This window comes from Gouania willdenowi, unplaced genomic scaffold (assembly GCF_900634775.1).
Source record: "Gouania willdenowi unplaced genomic scaffold, fGouWil2.1 scaffold_55_arrow_ctg1, whole genome shotgun sequence".
Classification (NCBI taxonomy): domain Eukaryota; kingdom Metazoa; phylum Chordata; class Actinopteri; order Blenniiformes; family Gobiesocidae; genus Gouania; species Gouania willdenowi.
This window is the reverse complement of record NW_021145219.1, coordinates 28,085-54,516: the sequence shown is the minus strand read 5'-3', so window position 1 is coordinate 54,516 and position 26,432 is coordinate 28,085. Positions and strand designations below refer to the sequence as shown.

General features: G+C 38.0%; 1 pseudogene; it reads left to right on the top strand.

Annotated features, from left to right (window-relative positions):
- LOC114460614 (dynein heavy chain 12, axonemal-like) lies at positions 1-26,219 on the top strand (annotated as a pseudogene).
- The last annotated feature ends 213 nt before the right edge of the window (positions 26,220-26,432 follow it).

Genomic DNA, 26,432 nt, shown 5'->3' with positions numbered 1-26,432 from the left:
CTGGACAATGTTAAAGAGAATTCTCTGATACCCAATCTCTGCGATGAAGTGTTCGAGGTCTTCTACATTGTCATGGTCGACCACACAGGTAAACTGTAACCTTATGTTTGATGGTTCTTTTTCATGATGATGATTTGCATAGAATATATTTCCTGTAGTTCATACAACCTTTTTTTGTGTGTTTGCTTTATGGCCTAGCTCAAAATAAATGCATAAATAAATGATTCTGTGCAAGGGTTTTAGGTGTTAACCTGTAAAATTTTTATTTTTTCCAGTGGATACTGCGTTCTCGGAGAAACAAATAGTTAAGGATGTAGATATTCCGATCGAGACTCATCCAGAGTAAGCCTCCACAGTGCATGATTAACACAATAACTGTACTGTATGAAAGTTATGGAAGTTTTTTTGAGTTTTTTTTTTTTCTTCTCATTCATTTTTTGCAGAGAGCTTGATTCTACATCCTGGCACAAGAATTTACAGAGAAACAGCAAATCAATTAAGCGAAATCTACATATTCTGCGGCCAGAATTAAGGCCGATGTTGGCTTATGGCTACAAGACTTTCTCTTCGTTGGTTGTAGTGGAGCCATCAGTCCTCAGGTATGAGTATGGCAAACGATTGACAGATAATGGAGTTGTTTTGATTTGTGAATTTTTTAGTGCATTGATTTGTTCCACTTCTGGTTATTGCAGATCATCTGAACCTGTGGGCTGTAAGAGTCTACAAAACAAAGCAAAGGTCCAATGTAAAAGAACTGAAGATCACATCATTAAATCCTGGTTTCCACTCATTGTGCACTGGTTAACAAGTGAAAAAGCAGTGGAGAGAATAGAGAAAAACAAGCTGGACTCTTTCTATGCCAGTGCAACTACACTGATGTCCATTCAGGTGAGATGGTTACTTTAAAATTGTCTCTTTGAATGTTTATTTATTCTCTTTAGATACATTTTGCCTCTTTAATAGTGACATCATAGGCTGGTTTTAGTAAATTTCATCATAACCATGTTCAATTACAACTCAACTACAATTACGGTGACCGACATTTTTTTCCAATTACAATTGAAATTACAATGATAATTTTTCCCGTGAAAGTCAAATACAATTACATTCTCAAGTACTAATGTTAAATTACAATTAATTACAATTACTGAGCCTTTATCAAATAACACTAAAAACATAACCTTCCTCTTGTGTTAGCTTCCTGTTAGCGTCTCTTATGCTAACAACTGACCGATCTTTATGGAAAATTACTCAGTTGTCAAGTTGGATTCTCAATTATTCGACTTGCGCATTTCATTGTAATTTAAAAAAAAAAAAAAAGAATTTCTTGTACATTTGGACTTTATAGTTATTAATGGGGATATGCATTTATTCCAAGCCTTGAAAGTGTGATTGATCATGGTACCATGATCAGAATCACTGATTCAGATAACTGACAATATCTGGTAAAGAGGAGAATTGGAGCTTGGCTCCAAGTGTTTTCATTGAATATATTTAATTATTTAGAGGCTCACTGTAGCTAAATTATATTTAATATTTTTACCATTTACATCGAAGGTGATAAAGCTAAACATCATGTGATATATGTTTGTGTTTTTGTTTATGTTTAGTTGAAGGCTTTGCTTGAGAGGAGTGTAAGGAAGTTTGTGAGTATGTTCCATTCAGACAACAAAAGCTGCTTGCCAAACTTCAACATGGCTTTAACATTTGAGAACGAAAAGATGGATCTCAAGCCGACGTTACAAGATTTGGAAGATTCCATTTTGGAAATCCTTAATTCCATAACCAACACCCTACAGGTGAGTTTGAATCCTGCCTTTATTGTACATTTCTTTTGATGTTCATTTGTGTGACAGCTCTTACATTTATCCACAGAATGTACAAACCATTCAGGCGTGGTTGGCAGAAAACCCAGATGTATTTGTTGATGCAAAGTTGAGTGATGTGTTTCTCCAGTGGGCTAAGTTCACCATAACGACAGCTGTGCAGGAAAATCTTGCAGAGCCGGAGAAACACCTCCACACTTTTGGTGAGGTTTGATATTACCTACATTGATATTGTCATGTTGTTATCCATCATGCGGAATTGATTCTTTCCGTTCATTAGTAAAAGTTTGTAATCTTTGGGGTTTTTGTGTTTTTAGTGGAGAAGTACACCATGCTTGTTGATGGAACAGCACAAGCTCGAATACAGACGTTGACGGAAGAGGAGCACTCTTTTGATGAGTATACAACGGTAAAGTATGTCCTCCTGATACCAACCTGCATTTGTTATTTTTTCAGTGTAAACTACCTTATACTAACTTTGGGATTCTTCTTTTTAAAAGCTTTTAAAAGAGTTCCAGGCTTCATCACTGGAGATAACAAATATACCATCAAACACTAGCTTTATCATGGTTAATTTGAGCTGTGAAGATCTGAAAAATGGACTTGTCAAAAAAGTCAAAACCTATGTTGACAAACTTGTCAAGAAACTGGTCAGCATGCACAGAGATGCGATTCTACAGTAAGTTGGTTATAAATACTTTACTTGTGGTACTTTTTAAACATTTTGAATTTGATTTCTAATCCCTATTTTTTTTTTTTATCTGTATAGGATACTCTCAGAATTTAAAACGAAAATGCTGTAAAAGGACCAGAGAACACCAAGGACCTGGGTCTGTTGGTTGAATACATACAATCGGCTAGGACAAACACAACTAAGAGCTTGATGAAAAAATAAAGGTAATAAGAACAAATGTTCATTGCAAGAGATTTAAAATGTGTCAAGTGAATGAGGTTTGAGTATAACATTGTGATTTTCTAGGAATCCTGGAACAGATACACCTTCCTTCTGAAGGTCCATCATTTTGAAGAAGACGATGTGAAGCTTAACGTCAAAGTTTTTCTCGTGTGGGAGAAAATTTGTCAGGTGTTTGAACGGAGCGAAATGGTAAGGCTCTTTGGCTTTTTTGTCTGAAAGGAGTTTGAAAAGTTTGTTCTCGACAGACTAATCTGAGCCGGCTTTTCTCTTTTCTAGGTTATGCAGTTGGCCAAGGAGACCCTAGAAGCTGAGGTCAGAGCTAAAAGGGAAAATGTAAACGAGAAGCTGGAGAAAATACGTGTCAAGATCAAGGAGTTTTCACTTTATTCTGAAGTGGATGCCATGGATGAGGTACAGTGTGACTGGCTGGTTGAGCTTATTTTGTTTCTCAATGATACATGATACATTGATTTCACAATATCTATAGATAGTTATCATTGCTATGTTGGAGAAAAATCCCTGGTTTTGTAAGAGAATATTTAAAGTAATTTGTTCATAAGTAGCAAGTATAATAAATCGTTGTTGTGTTGTTGTTTTTTTTTCAGTATGTTAAAGAGGTCAGAAAAGTCCAGAAAGTTCTCACAGATGTTGAAGAGACTATCGATTCCATTAATGAAGACGAGGAATACTTTCAGTGGGAACTCACTACTTACCCAGAAGTTGAAGTTATCAAAGAAAGCAGCAGTCCTTACACGAAGCTGTTCATATTTGCCCAGAAATGGCAAACCAACCACACCAAGTCTGTATTCAGTTTCAAACACATTTTCTTTTTTAAATTCTACAAATGCTGATATTTTTCTCATCTTCTCTGTGTACAGTTGGATGAATGATCCATTTTTGAGCCTGGATGGGACCGTCATTAAGGCAAACTTGGAGGAATTTCTTCGGGAAGTCTTCAAATTACAGAAGTTTTTTCAGCAGAAATCAAAGGAGAAAGATAGGGAACTTGCTGAAGGGGAAGATCCAAGTCCACTGGAGAGTCCTGCACTAAATATGTGCATGGCTGTAATGGAGCAAATGCATGATTTCCAGGTATTTGAACTTAAAAATTAACTGATTGAGGAAACTTTTCAATTCACGAAAAATGTGATTTGTTGATGTGAGAAAAAAAAAAAACCCTAACATTTTTTTTTGTCAACAGGATCACATACCATTAGTGTCCATCTTATGTAACAAAGCACTCAGGGCTCATCACTGGAAACAGATGTCAGATGTGGTGGGCTATGACCTCACTCCTAGTAAAGATACAACACTCACAAAAGTCTCTGGACAAAAGTTGACTCATTATCTGGAGATGTTTGAGCCAGGTAGTACTGCTGCTAACAAGGTGAGATAACTACACACTCTTTTAGTCATTACTGGTTGTGATGTGCAGTTTTATAATGTTGCATGTCTAATTTATCAATGTTTCTTAACAGGAATTTTCACTGGAGAAGGCCATTAAGACTATGATTGGTCTTTGGGATGATATTTCTTTCAATCTTCAACCTCATAGAGAGACAGGGGTGTTCATCTTGACATCCACTGATGACATTCAAACAACGTTAGACGACCAGATTGTTAAGACTCAGACAATGAGGGGGTCCCCATATGTTGGTACAATTTTGGATGGATCTAAAATGTTGTTTCTTTTTTCTTGCCAGGTTCTTCTTCTTGTCCAATGATGAAATGCTGGATATTCTGTCTCAAACCAAAAATCCAGAGCGTGTTCAGCCTCATCTAAAGAAATGCTTTGAAGGCATAGCCAAACTGAAGTTTGAAGAACCCATTATGGATATCCTGGTAAGGAAGTGATATGTTTTTTTGTTACTTTCAAAAACGGGTTTGATTTTTGAAATTAACATTGGAAAGCCCATTTACAATTAAAAAAAATCCTATACAGTTTAAATAAGTTTTGATTTCATTTCAAATTTGGTGGATTGATGTCAAATTGTGACCTCTATCAAAATATGGAGTTTTGTACAGACCGATCCAGAATGTGGATTTGGCAGCAGGTTGAAGTTTGTAGATATCTTCATTCCACTAAAGTCTATCACGAGATACAGTTTGGTCAAGATCCAAATTTGAGAGTTAAAAAACCTTGTTGAATGTCCACTATCTTTGAAAATCATTTCTACTGTTGTTTGTGGAATAACGGCTGTCAAGTCTGGTTTGAGAAGAGTTCCAACATTAACTTACAACAAATGTTCAAGTGTTTGTCATGCGATCTGCAGCTTTTGACACATTCGAAATTGAGCGTTTTCGAAACTCTGAGCTGAGCGAGCGCTTTTGTTTGTTGCTTTATTTTTCATTTAAAAAGTGTTCACTTAATGTGCTTAATCTAACTGTACAACATTTTGTTTTTTTTCTCAGGCCATGTATAGCAGTGAACAAGAAGAGATTGCACTCATAGAAACAATCTCTACAGCTGATGCCAAAGGAGCGGTGGAGAGGTGGCTCCTTGAAGTGGAGGATGTCATGATTCGCACTGTTAAACATAAAATACAGCAGTCATATGCTGTAAGTATAGTTATATCATTGATAATATAACAACTGAAGTTAGTTACTCAGTGGCAGCTGAGTGATCTTATTTGTTTTTGTGTGCATAGGCCTATAATGACGATACAAGGAGCCAGTGGGTCCAAGAATGGCCTGGGCAGGCGGTGCTGTGCACTTCACAGATTGCCTGGACTTCAGATGTCATAATGCCATCAAAGATCATCCCACAGTGAGTACTCATTAACTTCTCATGAGTTATCTGTTTTTTTAAAAACCTATAGAAGTGATTTTTAGGGACTTTTTTGTAATAAAAGCTGAGATACATTGCTTCATTATGTCTTAACTTTCTCAAAAAATGAATTTAAAATCTTTATCCTTAAAGTGTAAGTACAGCCTAAAACATACACACACACATATATATATATTTATATATATATATATTTATTTATATATATATATATATATATATATATATATATATATATATGATTAGGTATGAAGTAATGTAGTTTATTGATCCTAATCCCACTCTTCATCTTTTAGTCCAAGTATTTAAATGTAGCATTTTTAGTTGTAAAATGTCAGAGTGACGGCCCTTTATGGGTTGAACGCCAGCTTTTACAATTGAATTTAGCTATTGGCTGAGGTTAGATCAGTGACGTCATTAAGTGTCACTATTGGCCCCGCCCCTCCTAAAAAAGATGGGAGGAGGGACTAGATTTCTTCCTCTGACAGCCCTCAGTGAGCATTGATTGATTGCTCCATGCTGAACCGTGCAACGCTTGTGGGGTCGGGGCTTCTGTAACTGGGCGTGTCTTAATCACTCTAGGAGTAACGCCCATAATCAAGGCATTTTTTGAATTTCCCACGAGTGGCAGATCAGCAAAAAAACTGGGGTTGTACTTTACACTTTAAGAATGAAGAATGCAGCAATTAAATACATTTTTGTTTTAATGTTAACCAAAATATCTTTGTATGAGCACAGTAGCCTCCGCAAACTTAGAGTGATACATCTTGTGTTCATTGCAGGGTTTAAAGAAATTCTCTGATAAACTCCAGAGTCAGCTGACTGACATTGTAGAGCTTGTGAGAGGTGAACTGCCCCAGCAGACCCGAATTACTTTGGGTGCACTGGTCACAATTGATGTCCATGCCAAAGATGTAGTCATGGAGCTCATCGAAACGGTAGGCTACCTTCTGCTGACAGATTCATTTTGTGAATACATCATAACATTAGAGGGAATCCAGAAAAAAATAACATTTGTGTTTATTTTTGACAGACGTCTCACAAGAATCAGATTTCCAGTGGCTGGCCCAGCTTCGCTACTACTGGAATGATGAAAATAATGTTCGGGTTCGCATGATCAACTGTGATGTTAAATATGCCTATGAGTATTTGGGAAACTCACCACGTCTGGTCATCACACCTCTGACTGACAGATGTTACCGAACTCTGGTAAGGGAAAAAGAGGCAAAATCCTCCACAAAATACAATCACCTGAAGCTGTTAATCTCTTGAGTAAAATAAAAACACACTCCCCTCTGTTTTGTCCTAGATTGGAGCCTTCCACTTGAATTTGGGTGGTGCGCCTGAGGGTCCAGCCGGAACGGGAAAGACTGAAACTACAAAAGATTTTAGCAAAAGCTCTTGCTGTACAATGTGTGGTTTTCAAAACTGTTCAGATGGATTGGATCATGTTGCCATGGGAAAGGTAACAATTCATCCTTGAAAACTGTTGTGTATTTAATGTTACAATGCCAAACTGTATGGAAATAATGATTCATGTTCTGATCTTTTCAGTTTTTCAAGGGTTTGGCTGCATCCGGTGCATGGGCTTGCTTGATGAGTTTAACCGTATTGAGCTTGAGGTGCTGTCTGTAATGGCACAGCAGGTTCTCTGCTTACAGAACGCCATTGGGCTACACCTGGAAACTTGTAACTTTGAAGGAACTGAGCTAAAACTCAACCCTAACTGTTTTGTGTCCATCACAATGAATCCTGGCTATGCAGGACGTCAGAAACTGCCTGACAGTCTGAAGGTATTTGTACACAGTATAGACATTTTGCTATATAACTGTATATAATGTTTGGTTTGTGTTGCATGTAATGCAAATCTTTTCAATGTCATCAGTTTTTGGGTAATTTCATTTTTTTTGTTATGATTCTGTTCAGGTGTTGTTCGTACTATGGCTATGATGGTCCCTAACTATGCACTGATCGCCGAGATTTGGCTGTATTCGTGCGGCTTTCTCCACGCCAAATCGCTCTCAAAGAAGATCGTGATGACTTACAGACTGTGCTCCGAGCAGCTTTCCTCTCAGTTCCATTATGATTACGGCATGAGGGCTGTCAAAGCCGTGTTGGTGGCTGCCGGAAAACCTCAAGCTCCAGTTTCCAGACGATGTTGAAGATACATTGGTAAGTTCTCACATAGATGGATTTCAAGCACGTGTTAAACTCAAGACCCAGGGGCCAAATCTGACCTTTTAGAGGATAGAGAAAACGTTGAATAATTCATGTCCTAATTTAGTTGTTAATATCCCAACCCCTCCAAATACACAAATTCAACAAAATGTCACAGTATTTGCAGGCTCACAGTTTTCCTGTGCTTATATCCCACGGTGGCCGTCATTTTTAATCACAAATTGTTAAAAGAACTCCCAATTTTTCCCAAATCCTGCACATTTTCTTCAAATAATTCCACAAAATGGTCTTCAAGTTAAATAAAACTTTAAGTAAAGACCCTGCAGGGACTGATACATACATTCATAAATTCCATATTGATTATGCATGGAAGTATAAAGTAGGGCATAATTTTCCTTGCCTATAATCTGCTGCCCACTTGAGATCAAACTGGCCTGTATTGGCCCCTGAACTAAATTGAGTTTGACAACCATAAAGGGTGTTCTACTAATGATCCATGTATTGATGATAAAGTATTTATCGTGGTTATTGTATTGACATTATTTTATAAACCTTCCAGATTCTGAGATCCATTACAGATGTCATGAGCCGAAGTTTCTCTCCCATGACATCCCGCTCTTCAATGTCATCATCAGTGACTTGTTTCCTGATATCGAGCTGCCTAAGGCTGAATATAAGGTCAGAATCATTGTTGCATTACTTGCTATTTACTTTTTTTTCCAGCAAATCACTTTGTCTTCTTTTTAAAATTAATATTTTAAGGTTCCATTTATCCAGACAACTTTTTTTCAGGAAAATTACATTATCTCCTGACATGTCAAGAGATCTAAGTACATTTCTGAAAAAAGTTGCCTCACACTATTAATATGATTGTGTGTAAAGTTGATTTAATCCAGCGTCGCTCACAGATAGACCTTGTTTCTCTTCCTTACAGCTGCTTTTGACCACTGCAACAGAGTGTTGTAAAGATGACAACCTCGAGCCAACAGAGTATTTCTTCAAAAGATCATCCAGTCCTACGAGATGATGAAAGTCAGACATGGGTATGATTTATTTTAATGACACATATTGAATCTCTTTAAGTCTGCTCGTGTTGAGTGTATCTATTAAGTGTCTGCATCTCTGTGTAATATTTCAGCTTCATGTTGGTCGGAAGAACCCTTTTCTGGAAAGACCAAAGTCCTTCATATTCTGGCTGAAACTCTGACTCGTATGAAGGAAAACCATGGTCAGGAAGAGAAGGTTATTTTCAGGACGTTAAATCCAAAGGCCGTCACCATGGGGCAGCTCTTTGGACAGTTTGACATGGTATCCCATGAGGTAAAGCCATGCTTTTCATTGTCTTTAGCGTATGTTGATGAAGATGCATCAAATATTTGCCTGATTACTGTGAAATAAAATGTTTCCTCCATTTTTATATTCAGTGGACTGATGGAGTCGTGGCCAACACCTTTCGTGAGTTTGCATCATCTCACACAACGGACTGCAAATGGGTTGTATTCGATGGTCCAATGGATACACTTTGGATTGAGAGCATGAAACACCGTACTGGACGATAATAAAAAGGTACACCAATTCACACAAACAGTTATCAGTAGTTGTCCAGTTTTTGTTTTTCATGAAGTTGAATCAGAATCATTGTGGGTTTCTATTCTTCTACAGCTGTGCTTGATGAGCGGCGAAATCATTCAGATGTCCAGTCAGATGAGTATGATTTTTGGGACCATGGATCTGTCCCAGCTTCGGTGAGTTTCATCTTTGCAGTTGATATTCTTTGCTCTATAGCTCAACCATGTCATAATTAACATTTAGTCTCTGTAGAGCTGTAGAAGATTCAGATTTATTTGAATTTGTTGTTTTTGTTTTTCCTTCCCATTAAAGCCTACTATTGTCAGCCGGTGCGGTATGATCTTTATGGAACCTTCCGAGTTGGGCTGGAAGCCTTTGGTGCGTTCTTCTATGAACACACTTCCTAAGATTCTTCAGAGCGTGGAGCACCGTGATCTGCTGATGGAACTCTTCAACTGGCTCCTGCCACCTTCACTCAACATGCTGCGCAAAAACTGCATGGTATGTACGGCACATTTCTCACATTCAAGTCTGAACTGAAAGACAATTCAGGGTTAAATTTGCTAATGCAAAATGCCACACAGGCACCTTTATTACCAAAAAAACTATATAGATATATATATATATATATATATATATTGATATAAGCGATATTGTAATTTCCTGTATTGCCAAATAGAAAACGCGATATATCTTGAATCTCGATATATCGCCCTGCTCTAATTACAAGATGACTTCAGTAACTTTGTGATGTTTATTTCACAGGAAGTGGTTTCTACAACTGACAGTAACACAGCAGTGTCCCTTTGTCGCCTGTTTTGAATGGTTCTCATTGAACCTTTGAAGGGACATCCAGAAAAGAAAAATATCGCACATGGATTATGGTAAGGAAGCCTCATTTGAACTGTTTTTATAAGCCAAACATTTAATTTCCATTAATGCATTTTTTTTCTTTGTTTTTTGTCCCTTTTTCAATGTCTAGGCCGCTTTTGCGTTTGGCTTGATATGGTCCGTAGGCGGCTGCTGTGACTCAAACAGCAGAAAGAAGTTCAGTGAGTTCTCAGAACGTTGCTTTCAGGACAAAATACTGGACATCCCATTCCAGAAAGATCAAAAATGAGACTGCCCGATAGAACCAGATTGGTCTGGTGATGACTACTTTTATGATGTTACTGTCATAATTTTAAAAAAAAAACACACACAAGTTCACTTGTTAAGATTTTTGTAAAAAACAATTATGATTTGTTCTCCACAGTTAAAAGGAAAGGAAGATGGCTTCACTGGGATACTGCCATCCAAAAATACCAATGACAAAAACACCAAAGTGCAAGATACGATTGTTCCAACCATTGATACAGTGCTGTACACGTACATGATGGACCTTTGTATCAGTTACGGGAGTGTGAGTATTTATCAACACAAATATAAAGAGACTAACATTTCCATATGGTATTGTTGCATGTGTTTTGTGACCCACCAGAATGTTAACATTTAATCCAATCCTATGTGTTCTTTCCACTGCTCAGGCTGCGTTGTTGTTGTCCGACTGGTACTGGAAAGTCAGTGTATGTGAATGACAAACTGATGAACAACCTGGATGAAGATCAGTAACCTTCCCTTCTTTATGAACTTTCTCCGCTCGTGACGAGTGAGAAAATCAAACACAGGTGAGCATGTCTTTTTGTAGTTTTAAGATTATTGTGCTGTGTTGGGTAATTTTAAAATTTTCAAATTTTCTCCTTTCTCCCTATATTTTCCTTCTCATATATCAACTCCTTTATCTACCGGGTTGGGTCAATTACATTTTTTTATTACAATTACATTCTCAATTACTAAAGTTCAATCACAATTACTGAGCCTTTAATTAATAATCCCATAAAATGTTTTTAGGGTCTTATGATAGCCTTATCTCAGGAAAAATTCCAAAATTAAAAAAGAAAAAAATTCCTTTGCCTCCAAAATGTGGGTGTTTTTTTAAAAAAACATTTTTGGTATTTTTTCATGCCTGACTTTTTTTCACCAGTTTAATTGCGCTCAACATATTTGCACTATGTTTAGGGGTTTATTATAGCCTTATCTCAGATAAAAAAAATCTAAATTTTTCTATTTTTTTATGCACTGGCCCTGACAGTTTTTATAGAATTTCCATAACAACTACAATTACAAAGTCAATTATCTGAACTCAATTATGATTACAACAATATATTTTTTCAAATACAATTGCAATTATATTTACATCTTACTTGTATTTAATTATCAATTACGTGATTACAATTATAATGTTATCTATTAATACTTTTTGTACAACACAAAATGTCCATGTATTTTTAGTATAAAGTCAAAGCATTTTCATTCCAAATAATTTGGAATGAATTTATAGAACACATTTTTGACAATGTTACTTAATAAATATTTGCTTTATTTTACAGTTCACCATATTGTCCAGGCTGGATAAGAGAAGGAAGGGAGTGTTCGGTCCGCCCGTTGGGAAGAAATGCCTCCTCTTTATAGATGACATGAACATGCCTGCCATTGACACTTTTGGTGCACAGCCACCTGTGGAACTACTTCGGCAGTTCATCGACCATGGAAACTGGTACTTTAATAGCAGACCACATAATAGAAACCACACTAAAGTTTATGTTAAACCTTCTTGTATGTGTGTTTAATCCATATTGTTTTTCTATTATTCTTTTTACAGGTATGACCTAAAGGATACGTCTGCGATCTCCCTCATTGACCTACAGCTCATTGCTGCTATGGGACCCCCGGGTAGTGGAAGGAATGCTGTGACAATTCTCTTCCTGCAACATTTTAACATGTTTAGCGTCAACGCTTTCAGTGATGATACACCATTGTGTCAACCTATCTGGAAAACCACGAATTCTCTTCTGAATCCTGCATCCTTGGCAACCAAATTGTGTCTGCTACAATGGAAGTGAGTATCATTATCTTCTCTTTCTTATTTATTGGCGTGTTGCAACCACGATATGAATAGGTGCATATCGCTGTGGGGTTCCAATTGTAAAGTAGTGCAATGTTAAATATTGAATCTTAATATTCATGTTAAATGATAAATCTAAATCTAAATGTTGAATTTAAATGTTAAATCTAAATGTCACGAGATAAAGTAAATATTTAGCTAATAGGCAAATTTACCGGAAGTACCAACATAAAAGCTCATTCTGGTGAATTTGCATATTAGCTAAATATTTAGTTTCACCCCTGACATTTAGATTGAACATTGAGATTTAGATTTAACATTTACAGGTAACAGTTAGGTTTAACATTTGACATTTAGATTTATTTTTCATTTAGATTTAGATTGAATTATTAAGTATTAAGAAGTATTGCTGTAAATCTGGTCATAAGTAATGTAAAAATAAAAAATCACATACATTTTTTAAACATGGTTTCTTGATAAATGTTGCAAAAAGTTGCTGTTCATTTTGGCATGCACAACTTTACAATCGGCACCCCATATATCACCACCTACTGTACTGGAGTGTGTACTTAATATAAAGAGTATCATTATTATGAACTGCAATGCTTGTAAAAAGCCTGTACACTCTTCTCCACATTACGTATGTTGATTGTAAGTATTTTTGCTCACAAGGTGTATAAGAAAGCGATGCTGCATTTGCTTCCAACTCCGGCCAAATCACACTACACTTTCAACTTGCGAGACTTCTCTCGAGTAATCCAAGGCTGCCTGCTGCTGAAGAAGGAATCCGTGGAAAACAAAAATACCATGATACGGCTGTTTGTCCACGAGGTCTTCCGTGTGTATTATGATCGTCTGGTAGATAAAGAGGATCAAGAATGGCTTTACAAGCAGATGAACAGCATCCTCGATGACCACTTCCAGGTGTCCTTTGAGCAGGTCTTCAGTGACTTGAAAACTGGCCCTACAGTAAGTTGAAGTTTCAGTATTCTTACCATAAGTTTGCAGGGATTTTCTTTTTTAGATTTGTGCAATTAACCTTTTTTTTGTAATAATAGTTGGTCGAGGACGACATGAAACAACTTATGTTTGGAGACTACATAAACCCAGACCTGGAAGGCGATCTCCGCTTGTACGCTGAGGTGGAATCCCTGGACACCTTGAAAGATGTTGTTGAAAAGTGCCTGGTAGAATATAATGGGATGCACAAGACTAAAATGGACCTCGTCATCTTTCGGTGAGTCGATCATCACCTTTTACAACAGTTGGTACTGTTATTACTCAAAAAACACAAACTTGGAAACTTTCGTAACACTTTTTTTGAAGTTTCTTACATAAGGCCAACAATACGCTGTCATTAGCATGAATAAGGTGTCATGTAGGCTGTCATTAAGTGTTAAATTATGACACCTTAGGCTTAGGGTTAAGGTTAAGGTTAAGGTTTGGGCTAGGGTTAGGGTTAGGGTATGGGTAACAAACAACACTTAAAGACATCCTTTATGACACCTTATTCATGCTAATGTCATGTCATAATAATGACAGTGTAATGTCAGCCTTTATGTATAAAACTTCAAGTAAAGAGTTACTGAAACTTTTAAGAAATTAAGGAAAAAAAACTTCAACATGGGTTGTTTTTTGGTTGTTTTTGTAAATGTAAATATTTCTGTGTTTCTTTTCAATCTAATGTATTTACTCATTTATTCTGCGTTACATAGCTACGTCCTGGAGCACTTGTCTCGTATCAGCCGTGTGTTGAAGCAGCCTGGAGGCAATGCCCTGCTTGTGGGAGTGGGAGGCAGTGGTCGCCAGTCCATCACAGTCTAGCCACATCCATGGCCAATATGAACTTGTTTCAGCCGGAAATCTCAAAAAGCTACGGCATGACTGAATGGCGAGATGATCTTAAGGTGAGCTAAAAAAACCTTTAATTCCAATGAATTGTTTGTGTGTATGTTTTTTTTTGTACAAGTTGTTTTTGACACCCACTTTTTGTGTTGTTTTTAGTCTACAAACAGAAATCAATCAAATTTAGTTTTTTCTTAATTTTCTCAAAGTAATTGATTTTATTTGTAGTATAATTTTGGTAATATTAGATGGGAATGGCCAAATGTAAAATTGATCAACTAACTGCAATTTAAGACACTCCATCATAAAGTCTTAATGTGCTTACTTTATCCTAAATTACAGATGTTGTTGAAAAACGCTGGAGTCAAAGGAGAAAAGATGGTGTTCTTGATCACTGACACTCAGATCAAAGATGAAGCTTTCCTCGAAGATGTGAACAGTTTGTTGAACACTGGTGAAGTGCCCAATTTGTTTGCCCTTGATGAGAAACAAGAGATCATTGAGGTTGGTTATCAGATGTGTCATTGGAATATCTCTTTTACACATTGTGTATTCTTTGCACATAACACAATGCTTTCTGTATCTCTTTTAGTCCCCGCTGCACAGGGCGATAATAAGAATTTGGACTTGAGCAACTTGGCTGTGTTTGCCTTCTTTGTGGCGCGCTGCAGAGAGATCTCCACATTTTTTGTGGCATCAGTTCAATTGGATCCAATTGGAGACGCTTTCCGAGTCCGCTTGCGTCAGTTTCCTTCTCTCATTAACTGTTGTACTATCGACTGGTTCCAGGTGAGATTGTGTATTGATCTTCTGAGATTTTTTTTATTATGTACACTTTAAGCTATTGCTTGAATGTGAAAATATCACATGAGCAAGTTACTTTTCAGCTTTCTTTGTTTCCAAAATATTGATGATAAATCTTTGATTTTAAATTATAACACTCTCTCTCCTCTTAATTTCTGCTCCGTGACAGCCTTGGCCAGAAGAAGCTCTCGAACAAGTCGCAACATCCTTTTTGGAGTCACAGGATTTGAGTGAAGACGAATTGCTTAAGATCATCCCAGTCTGCAAAACCTTTCACACCTCTGCCAAGGACCTCTCAGATAAGTACGTAAACGTCTATATCTGACACATGTTAAGATTAAGCCTATATGCAATCTCTTTAATTAATGTTGTTTTTATTTCAGATACCTTGCTGAACTGGGTCGTCATAATTACGTGACACCTACATCCTACCTGGAGCTGATTGCGGTTTTCCGTAAACTGCTCACAGAGAGAAGAGAAATGGTGATGAATGCCAAAAAAAGATATACCAACGGCCTGGAAAAGCTCGATTTTGCAGCAGGACAGGTATTGAAACACGCATTTTATGACTGACATTTATTTGTATGGTGTTTTTTTTGGTGTTCATTTTACAGTAATTATGTATTTTTGTAGGTTGGAAAGATGCAGGTAGAGCTGGAAGAACTAAAGCCGCAACTGAAAGTGGCTGATGAGGAAACCTCCACAAGTATGGAGGTAAATATTTTTCATGCGCTCATTTTATTTTAACTATAACATGCCATTGAATTAAAAAAAACAAATATGTTAATGTATGCTTTTTGTAATACTCCAGGAAATTAGAGGGGAGTCTAAGATAGTGGAGGCTAAGTGTAAGGTCGTGGGCGCTGATGAGGAGAAAGCCACTAAAACAGCCAATGAAGCCCAGGCTTTAAAAGATGAGTGTGAGGGTGACTTGGCTGAAGCCATCCCTGCATTTGAGTCTGCTCTGGCTGCATTAGACACTTTGAAGGCAAGTACCCACTAAGCAGCACATTGAATTTTTCCAACAATTGTTGAATTTTGTAGTCAGAGCATTTGAATCATTAAATATATCTTTGATTTTAGCCCTCTGATATCACAATCCTGAAAGCGATGAAAAGTCCCCCTGATGGTGTGAAGCTGGTGATGGAGGCTGTGTGTGTGATGAAACAAATCAAGCCGGAAAGGATGCAAACCGCAGACGGAGTGGTATTTTGAAATAATTTTACCCATGTTATTTCTATAGTTAGATGATACTGACATCTTAGTAAAATATTTTCTTTCTTAAATTCTAGGTTGCTGACTACTGGGGTCCCAGCAAAAGGCTCCTAAATGATATGAACTTTTTACGAGACCTGAAAGAATTTGACAAGGACAAGATTCCCGTAAGTTTTGAAGAATTTGGCGTGTCCTTTTTTAAAGCACTTGCAACTTTTCCTTACTGATTACTTTTTGGAATTGCAGGAGTCTGTGATGAAAGAAATTTGTGCCAGGTTCATTTCAAAGAAAGAATCTATCTCCAAGAACGCAGCAAAATGTTCTTCAGCTGTAAAGGGCATCTGGAAATGGATTGTAGCAATGGAGCAGTATGACAGAGTGGCAAAGGTTGGTTATCATATATTTTACAAAGAATTGTCATAACAGAATGCAGACTTGGGATTTAAATTGGTTCTGTGCCCTTTCTAAAATAGGTTGTAGCTCCAAAGAAGGCCATACTCGCTGAAGCACAAGAGTCCCTGGGTGCTACTATGACACTGCTGAATGAGAAAAGAAAAGAGTTGCAAGAAGTTGAAGATAGCTTCGCTGTCCTTGAGCAAACCTTGAAAGAGAAAACAGACAAGAAGAAGGAGCTTGAAGACCAGAAAGAAATGTGTGACAAGAAACTCAGTAGATCTGAAATGCTACTCAGTGGTCTTGGTGGAGAGAAGACCAGGTAAGAAATAAGCCTGAAAACTGGCTTTTAATATTTAACAAAAAATAATAACATAATCACTGACGGCATTGAAATATGTGTTTAGATGGTCCAAGGCAGCAGTTGATCTCCAGAGCACGTATGATAACTTGACTGGAGATGTTTTGATATCTGCCGGTGTCATTGACTACTTGGGAGCTTTCACAGTCGGGTTCCGACAAGAATGCTTCAATTCATGGACCAAACTCTGCAAAGTAAGTCCCACCCTCTTCAGTTTTTCTCTTAATTTTCTAACATCATTCGTATTTCCAGTCCAAGGATATTCCAACATCAGAAGACTTCTCTCTCAGCAAGACTCTTGGCGATCCAATTAAGATCAGCGCTTGGAACATTGCTGGCCTTCCCAGTGACTCGTTCTCTATTGACAACGCGGTCATTGTCAGTAATTCCCGTCGATGGTGAGTTGACAATCCCACTAATGAGTTGCTCTAATCTTCTTAAAGAATGGTCCATTCAAAGGGTGAGCCACATTTTGATGTTTTTTCTTTCTTGTAGGCCCTTGATGATTGACCCACAGGGTCAAGCAAACAAATGGGTGAAAAATTCAGAGAAGGACCACGACCTCAATGTAGTTAAGTTGTCAGATCCAAACTGCATGAGAACTCTAGAAAACTGCATTCAGTTTGGAACACCCTTGCTGCTGGAAGATGTTGAAGAATAACTGGACCCTTCTCTGGAGCCACTGTTAAGAATTCTTCAAGTTGTAGACTAATGTGTACTGATGCTTTTATTTTGAAATGTGCGCTCTTATTTTGAAAGGTGTCTATGTTGTGTTTCCCCTTTTCTCACTACGTTGGACTGTGGAAATGTTTGCAGTGGTGCAGCAGTCACTGATGATGTAAGTTATGTTCATAGTGATGGGAAATGAATATATACATGTTACTTACTTCTTCTGATAGTGTTGTTTAGTTCCTGGTGTGTATTTTGCATTCTTCAAAATGTGAGTTTTCACTCTTCAGCAGGATTGTGATTTAGCATTGTTTAAGCTAACAGAGTTGGTTGGTGAATGTGTTAGCCTCAGATTGTTTCCAGCTTACATTTATATGCTGTGTGGTTTCATTATATATTATGAGGTTAATATTGACAAATGTAATCTCTACTTATTGTGAGTGTTTATTTACAGCATTTTGATTTATTGTAGTACATATGTAGTACACAATGTTAATTTAGTCTTTTATTTCTTGTTGTACATTTCTAGAAACTGCTACTCTGTACCAGATGCATCGCTGTGCACATACAGTTCCTCAGTAAACAGTCAATATTCATCTGATGTCTCGTGTGCTCTCTGACCGGAGCCCTGCAGTGGTCAGTTAGGCTAAAATCAGCAATCAGAGGTATCAATCCTCAACAGCCACTCTTACTTAAACAAATATTCAAGCAAGGTACAGTGAATGTTTTCAACCTAAGATTTTTTTTTTTTCTTCTGTCGCACTTTGAAACTTGTTTTAAGTGAAAAGTGATTATGAATAAAATGTACTAAATATTGTTATTATTATTATCAGGTGGTGTGGAGTGCATCAAACTCGGGGAGAGCGTGATTGAGTACTCCATTGGCTTTCGGTTCTACGTCACCACAAAGCTCCGAAACCCTCACTATCTACCTGAAGTGGCCACGAAAGTATCCCTGCTTAATTTCATGATTACCCAGAGGGCTTGGAGGACCAGCTGCTTGGAATTGTGGTTGCCAAAGAAAGGTACGGTAGCGCTAGGCTTGGGGAGTAACGGATTACAAGTTACGGCGTTACGTAATCCGGATACAAAAAACATGTTACTGTAATCCGTTACAGTATATTAAAAAACGTGTAATCAGATTACAGGTATTTTTTATAAAAACAGGGATTACTTTGGGGATTACATTTTCAAAGCAAACGGAATATACATCAGTGCATCAGACATACAGTGCATGTTTTAATTAGATAACATGTTTAATGTGACTCTCTTCCAGCAGCTCAGTCAGTTATAGGCCTGTACAACATTATTTAATGTATGAGTGGGGTCAGGTTAAACATTTTATTATTTAATTTTATAATGTGCATTGTGGGAATGTCCGTGCTAAATATAAATATGTCATATTTTAATTGATTTCCTCTGTTAAGCGGTCTGTGGTTTAGGTCAATGATTCAACTGAATTGTTCATAACTAACAAGTAAATGGATTGATAATCTTACTTATTTAAACTACTGTGGGCTCTCTCAGTCTGTGTTAAATTAAAAAATTTCCTTTAATGTAGTGTGACTGTAAAAGGTGTTTTTATATTTGTCTAAAATAATACAGTGAGCAGGTTACACGTATTTTATCCTTTTGTGTCTTTATTTTGCATGTTCGGTGTTGAAGTAATCCAAAAGTAATCAGTTACATTACTTTAAATATAGTGGTACTTAGAGTAAGTTACTGATTCCAATTTTTTTTATCAGGTAACTTGTAATTGTACCAGATTACTTTTTTTTTTAAAGTAACCGTTACTCCCATCCCTGGGTAGCACTCAAGAAACCAGAATTGCAAAAAGTACTTGAAACAAATCTGATTCTACTTGATTTCTTCTATAGACCGGAGCTGGAGGAAGAAAGAAATGCTCTAATTGTTCAGTCAGCCACTAATAAGAGGCAACTTAAAGAAATAGAGGACAAGATCCTGAAGACTCTGCAGTCCTCAGAGGGAAATATCCTGGAAGATGAGAGTGCCATCCAGATTTTAGACTCTGCAAAGAGCATGTCTAATGACATATCCAAGAAGCAAGAGGTCAGAATCAGAAGCAGATTATTTGTATTTGTATTTGTTGTTGTTTATTGGTTAGCCTGAGCTCATCGTGTTTTTCATTTTCTAGATTGCGGAGAAAACAGAGATTAAGATTGCCGAGTCTCGTGAGGGTTACAGAGCTATTGCAAAGCATTCTTCCATTCTGTTCTTCACCATTGCTGAGCTGACAAACATAGATCCCATGTACCAGTACTCGCTGACCTGGTTTGTCAACCTCTTCATCAACTCTATACAAGACAGGTGAGTTTTTTTTTTTCTAAATGTTTATTCTTTTGTTTTTCCAGCTGAGTAGAGCAGATGAAATTACTGTTGTGGTAAAAATTTTAATGGAATCTTCCATGACGTACCATTCATTGAGAAAATTTTAAACTTACCATTAGCAAAGTGTGTCATCTCACCTGAATTGTCGTCAATGTAGTAGTAACAGATGTATAGAAATACTCCATCGTATATAAGATACATTTCATAGATTAGAAGCACACTGTCTATGGGTGATCGGAAACCCTTCTGATCAATTGCCTTTCTGAAACAAAATAGGAAAATGATTGTTGTAAAGTCTGTCCTGCAATAGAAAGAGCTGTATACTGGTCAGTCATAACCAGCTAAATGTTGTTTAGGTAAGATTCTGTTCATCTGACGCTGTTTTTGTTTTTTTTTAAACAGTCCCAAGAGCAAAGATCTCGAGAAGAGGCTCAAGTCCCTCAATACCCACTTCACCTACAACCTGTACAGCAATGTCTGTCGTTCCCTGTTTGAAAAGGACAAACTCCTCTTCTCGTTCCTCCTCTGCAGTAACCTGCTTTTGTAAGTATTGACCCTTGACCATCAATACCATCCTCATACTGAAATGAACCTGAATCCACCTTACAAGCAACTTGTTTTTTAATAGATGTGGCTGTATGAAAATTGTGAATTACATGGTGGTTTCTTTTCTTTTTTCTAGGGCAACGGAGTCAATCGAATATTCAGAGTTTATGTTCTTGCTTACTGGAGGTGTTGGCCTAGAGAACACTGTTCCGAACCCTGATCCCAGTTGGTTGCAAGACAAGAGCTGGGATGAAATTTGCAGAGCCAGTGAACTGCCAGGGTTACAAGGATTAGGGTAACCTACCTATACAATAAAGCTGTTTTCATCCTTATTTTAATTTGCTTTGTGCAAATAGTTTATTTTTTTTTTTTTTGTTACAGGGAAGCTTTCGTCAATGCTCCTGGAGAGTTCATGCCTATTTATAATAGCAAAGAGCCTTGGACCATTGCTCCTCCGTCACCTTGGAATGAACAACTCAGTGACTTGCAAAAGATGATCATTGTCCGTTGTCTCCGACCTGATAAAATAGTACCAACTGTGACGGAATACGTGAAGAATAATCTGGGCCAGAAGTTTGTCCAGCCTCCTCCCTTTGACCTGAGCAAGAGTTATTTGGATTCCGACTGTACCATCCCTCTTGTGTTTGTGCTCTCTCCTGGTGCTGATCCCATGGCCAGTAAGTCCTACCATCTTTAGTAGTACAAGTAGAACAAATAATGAAATCCATAAGAAAAACAGAAAATAATACTTTTTTTATTCTTACAGACCTGATCAAATTTGCCAATGACAAAGACATGGGTGGTTCCAAGTTCCAGTCCATCTCTTTGGGTCAGGGACAGGGGCCCATTGCTGCTGAGATGATTTCCAATGCCAAGCAGAAAGGGACATGGGTGTGCCTACAGAATTGTCATCTTGCCGTTTCATGGATGGGTACCCTGGAGAAAATATGTGAGGAGCTGAGTCCGGACACGTCACAAAGACTTCCGACTCTGGCTCACAAGCTACCCCTCAGCCAAGGTCAGACACAGTATAATTCACTCATGTGTAACATTTCATAATTACATTTGTGTCTCATAATAACCATCTCTGATTGGTTTGAGACAAGGTTTTTGCAGAATTGCATTCTTTTTAGCGGTGAAAACGAGCAATTTCAAATTTATTGTGCCTGAGTTTACACTTCCATGTTTAAAAGACATATACAGTATGTATGTACAGTATGTAAGCAATAAGTCACAGATATCAATCCCAGCAGGATCTACACTTTAAATTTATTTGATTATTTTGACCATTTTTAGTTTAATTTGGGGAAACTTTGCTAAATAATTTGAGAAAAAAATTGCAGAAATGTAAAAGTTCTTTCAACAGCCAGTTATCTTCAAAATAATACAAAACATTTAGTGAAACTAGCAGGACTCACATTTTCCCCATGCTTTATATCACATGATAGCAGTCACTTTTCATCTCAAATTGTAAAAACAATTCTCAATGCTTCCAAAATTCTGCATCTTTCTTAAAATTATTCCACAAAATGTCCCCGAATTACATAGAAATTGGCCACAAAATCCCAAAAATTAATTGAAAGTGAAGTTCCTGCAGGGACTGTTTGTCACTTATTAATTTGATATCATCAGTGCCATACATATTTTGTAATTTATTTATACATGGAAGTGCAAGCTAGAGCACAATTATGATTAAATTGCTCATTTTGTCACCTAAAATCTATGACTCACTTAAGATAAACTGCTCCTTATTTGGCCCCTGAACTAAAATGAGTTTGACACCCCTGCAAAAGGGGCCAGATTTGGCCCCCAATCCTTGAGTTTGACACTGTTATTGTGACACGTTTCTTTTTTTCTTTTCTTATTGACGCAGTTTCCAGTGGCCATACTGCAGAATTCGGTGAAAATGACAAATGAGCCTCCAACAGGACTACGACTCAACCTGCTCCAGTCTTATCAATCCGATCCTATCTCTGACCCAAGCTTCTTCAGTAGCTGTTCCGAAAAGGAAGTGGTGAGTCATAAATAAAAGCCATCTATGAGTTCATTCCACAGGATGTAGTGAATGTGTTATATAGATATGTGTGATGTGTGGATTTTTTACTGACTGGCGTTTCTTTACCAGATTTGGGAGAAGCTCCTGTACGGGCTGTGTTTCTTCCACGCTCTTGTTCAGGAGAGGAAGAAATTTGGTCCCCTGGGCTGGAACATTGCTTACGGATTTAATGAGTCTGACCTTCACATCAGCATCAGACAGCTTCAGGTAAGATTTGGAGAAAAAAAAAGTGCTTGTTTTTTTGTGTGTTCTTGTTCACAGGAATATAAGTTCACTGTATTTATGTCATTTCAGATGTTTGTCAGTGAATATAAAGAGGTACCCCTCGAGAGTGCAACTATGGTGGCCGTGTGGTGGATGACTGGGACAGACGCCTATTGATGACCATCTTAGCTGGCTTCTACAACAAGGAAATCATCGAATCCTCCGACTACAGTTTCTCAGCAAGTGGTCACTATGTTGTTCCTCCAAAGGCTTCCTACGATGACTACGTTGCCTTTATTGAGGTACAAACTCTCATGCAGGCAAATGTGTAACATTACAATTTAGCACAAATCCTCCATTAGACTGATACTTAAACCACCTCCCTATTGCTTTTGTTCTAGAATCTGCCGGATATCCAGCATCCAGAGGTGTTTGGAATGCATGAAAATGTGGACATTTTCAAAGATCTTCAGCAAACAAAGCTGCTGTTTGATTCACTGCTACTCACCCAGGGTGGAGGATCTAAAATGGGTTCAAGCTCTGGGAGTGACAACACCCTGTTGGAAATCTCAAAAGACATCCTTTCAAAGGTAAAAAAAAAAAAAACCCCAATAGCCTCAGCTCTTTATTGTAAATATTTTAAACACGTTTAAGGCTTCACTCTTAGTTTGGTGTTGGATGGCAGGTGTTTAAGCCAAATCCATTCAGAACAATTGTCTAAAAAATAACATTTGCTTGCTCTTTCCTACAGCTTCCAGATGATTTTGACCTCGACGCAGCACTCGAGAAATACCCTGTTCAATACGAAGAAAGTATGAACACAATTCTTGTCCAAGAGATGGAGCGCTACAACGTGTATGTATAAATCCTTTGCAAAACAACTGGTCAAACAACACTTCATCATCCATTCAGTGCAACTCATTTGCTGTTTTTTTGTTCTCCCAGGTTGAGCAGCACGATTCGTTTGAGTCTCCAAAACCTGCAGAAGGCTGTCAAGGGTCTTGTGGTGATGGACGCAGTGTTGGAGGCAGTTGCAGGTAGTTTGTTGGTGGGAAAAGTCCCAGAGACGTGGGCCAAACGCTCCTACCCAAGCCTCAAGCCCTTGGGCAGTTACATCAACGACTTTCTCGCGAGGCTCAAGTTTTTACAAGTAAGGTTTTTTTGATGATATGCATTTCTCCTGCAATTGAACCAGTGCATCTTTGTTTATCATTATCTTTTACTGTGTGTGTGTGTGTGTGTGTGTACAGGATTGGTACGACAACGGTAAACCTGCAGTCTTTTGGCTGCCTGGATTTTTCTTCACTCAAGCCTTTCTAACTGGAGACATGCAGAACTTCGCCAGGATGCACCATATTGCCATCGATCGGCTCAGCTTTGAGTTTGAGGTCAGAGACATTCTGTGTCATGCAAATATATTGTTGTTGCAGGCCTGAGAATAGTGTGTGTTGACCTGTGTGTTTTGGTTGTCTGTACCAGGTTCTCCCTATCGATGACTCGGATACACCACCTGAAGACGGTGTTTACATCAAAGGCTTGTTTCTGGATGGAGCAAAGTGGGACAGAGAAAGGTAGATTTGCAATTTTTTCATTTTCAAACGACCACTTCTGAAATATTTTATATTGAAATCATCATGTTCCTATTTTACCAGCCACTTTTTAACTAGTCATAAAATATGTACCTTTTTTTCTTTTTTTTTTTACAAACATACATTTGATTTCTGTCGGAAAAAAGTGTTTTTTGTGTTTAGTTACCATTTTCCAATGTGGGAGATTATCTGACATCAGATCAGATCAAAATACCTTTCAAACCCCTAAATATTAATTTATTTTTTTCTTGAAGATTGTTATGATTGCATCATTTCTTTGCCAACACTGCCATTTGCAATCCCGGATGATTAACTACTTCTTTGTCACTTTTCTTTTCCTTTCCAGTGGAGTTCTCGCTGAGCAGGATCCCAAAGTTCTCTTCGACACTATACCAATCATCTGGCTGAAACCCTGTAAGTGTCACAACTTTCTGCCCTGTCCACTGCAGGAGTTTAAATATTTCAAACTTAATGAATCCCTAAAATGCATGTTTTAATCACTTTCTCGTCCACACAGTTGACAAAAACACTAAATTACACAATTCAACTTTAAACAAAAAGTTAAGTTAATTGTAAAACTTTTGAATAAACCTACCAGACACTGAAGAAAACCTGCACAAATAGTGGTGAAAATTAATTCATAGTATTGTAAATGTCCTCTTCTCCAATCATTCCTTTTTATATCTTCTTAAACATTTTGCCCCAATTTTTTTGGACTTAGCAGCCATCAGCTGTACGGCTCACATTCTGTTTAATATTTTTAAACCTGATTTTATTCCTATGCACCCATCGGTGCACTTTAAGATTTGTTTTAGATGTGAAATGCTTTATAAATAAAATGTATTATTAATGTAAGATTTGAATACTGCAAACTTCCTGAGTATAAGACCTTACGCTTGCTTTACAGGCACTTAAATTAGCTACAACACGCTAACCAATTTAAGACTATTGCATTTACAGGAATACCCTATAACAGTGTTTCTTAATTGGGGGTTCGTGTACCCCTAGGGGTACATGTTGGCACTACAGGGGGTACTTGACAGAGAGAGGAAAATAAAGAAATGAAAGCATTAAAAATATGGGGTTTTATAATATTCCAATTTTAAAATGATAATAATGCTAAATATTACCCGCAAATCACAAAACGACAACAAAAACATGCAAAATGAGAGAAAAATACACTAAATTAAAGCTGCAAGCAGCGATGAACGGGCCTTCGCAACCACACGCATGTCGGGATGTGGCGCACGTTGAGGTGTGTTGCATGTCGGGGTGTGGCAGAAATTTGAAAGTGTTGAGACGTAGCTGACCATTTTCAAGGATTATATCACAAACTTTCCAGCAGTGTTCCGTGCAAATATAATGCCAATGATTTCCTTTTACCAGTAGGTTACGTCATTGAATTCACCCTTGGGGAGGCACTGCCTACCTTGCCTACCCTGACGGCACGTCACTGGTTACCACCTTCAGGTTTCTGGGCACCCACATCTCCGCGGACCATTCCTGGACCCACTACATCAAAGCCCTGGTCAAGAAGGCTCAGCAGCGGTTACACTTCCTGCATGTCCTCAGGAAGGTCTACCTAGACAGGAAGCTGCTGCTGGCTTTCTACCACTCTGTGGAGAGCATACTAACACACTGCCTCAGTGTGTGGTACTCAGGCTCCACAATCGAGGACAGGAAGTAGGTGCAGAGGGTCATTAACACCACCCCAAAAGAAAGAAGGCCATCACTTGAGACCCCTCACACCCTGCCTACCCCAGGCTGTCAAACTGCTTTTTCCCCTGGGCCATACGGACTGCCAACATCCATGGAATCGGCCACGTATAACCCCCACCTCCCCCTACCTGCACTCCTGCAAAAAAAATAAAAAATACCAACAACACACAAAATAAGATAAAATATACTGAATAATAAATAAAAAAACCGTGGCTTAGTGGTTAGCACGTCCGCCTCACAGCAAGAAGGTCCTGGGTTTAAGCCCTGGGGTCCTTTCTGTGTGGAGATTGCATGTTCTCCCCGTGCTGCGTGGGTTTCCTCCGGGTACTCCGGCTTCCTCCCACAATCTAAAAACATGACTGTAAGGTTGACTGGAGTCTCTAAATTGCCCATAGGAGTGAATGAATGAGTGAGTGGTTGTCTGTCTGTGTTGCCTTGTGATGGACTGGCGCCCTGTCCAGGGT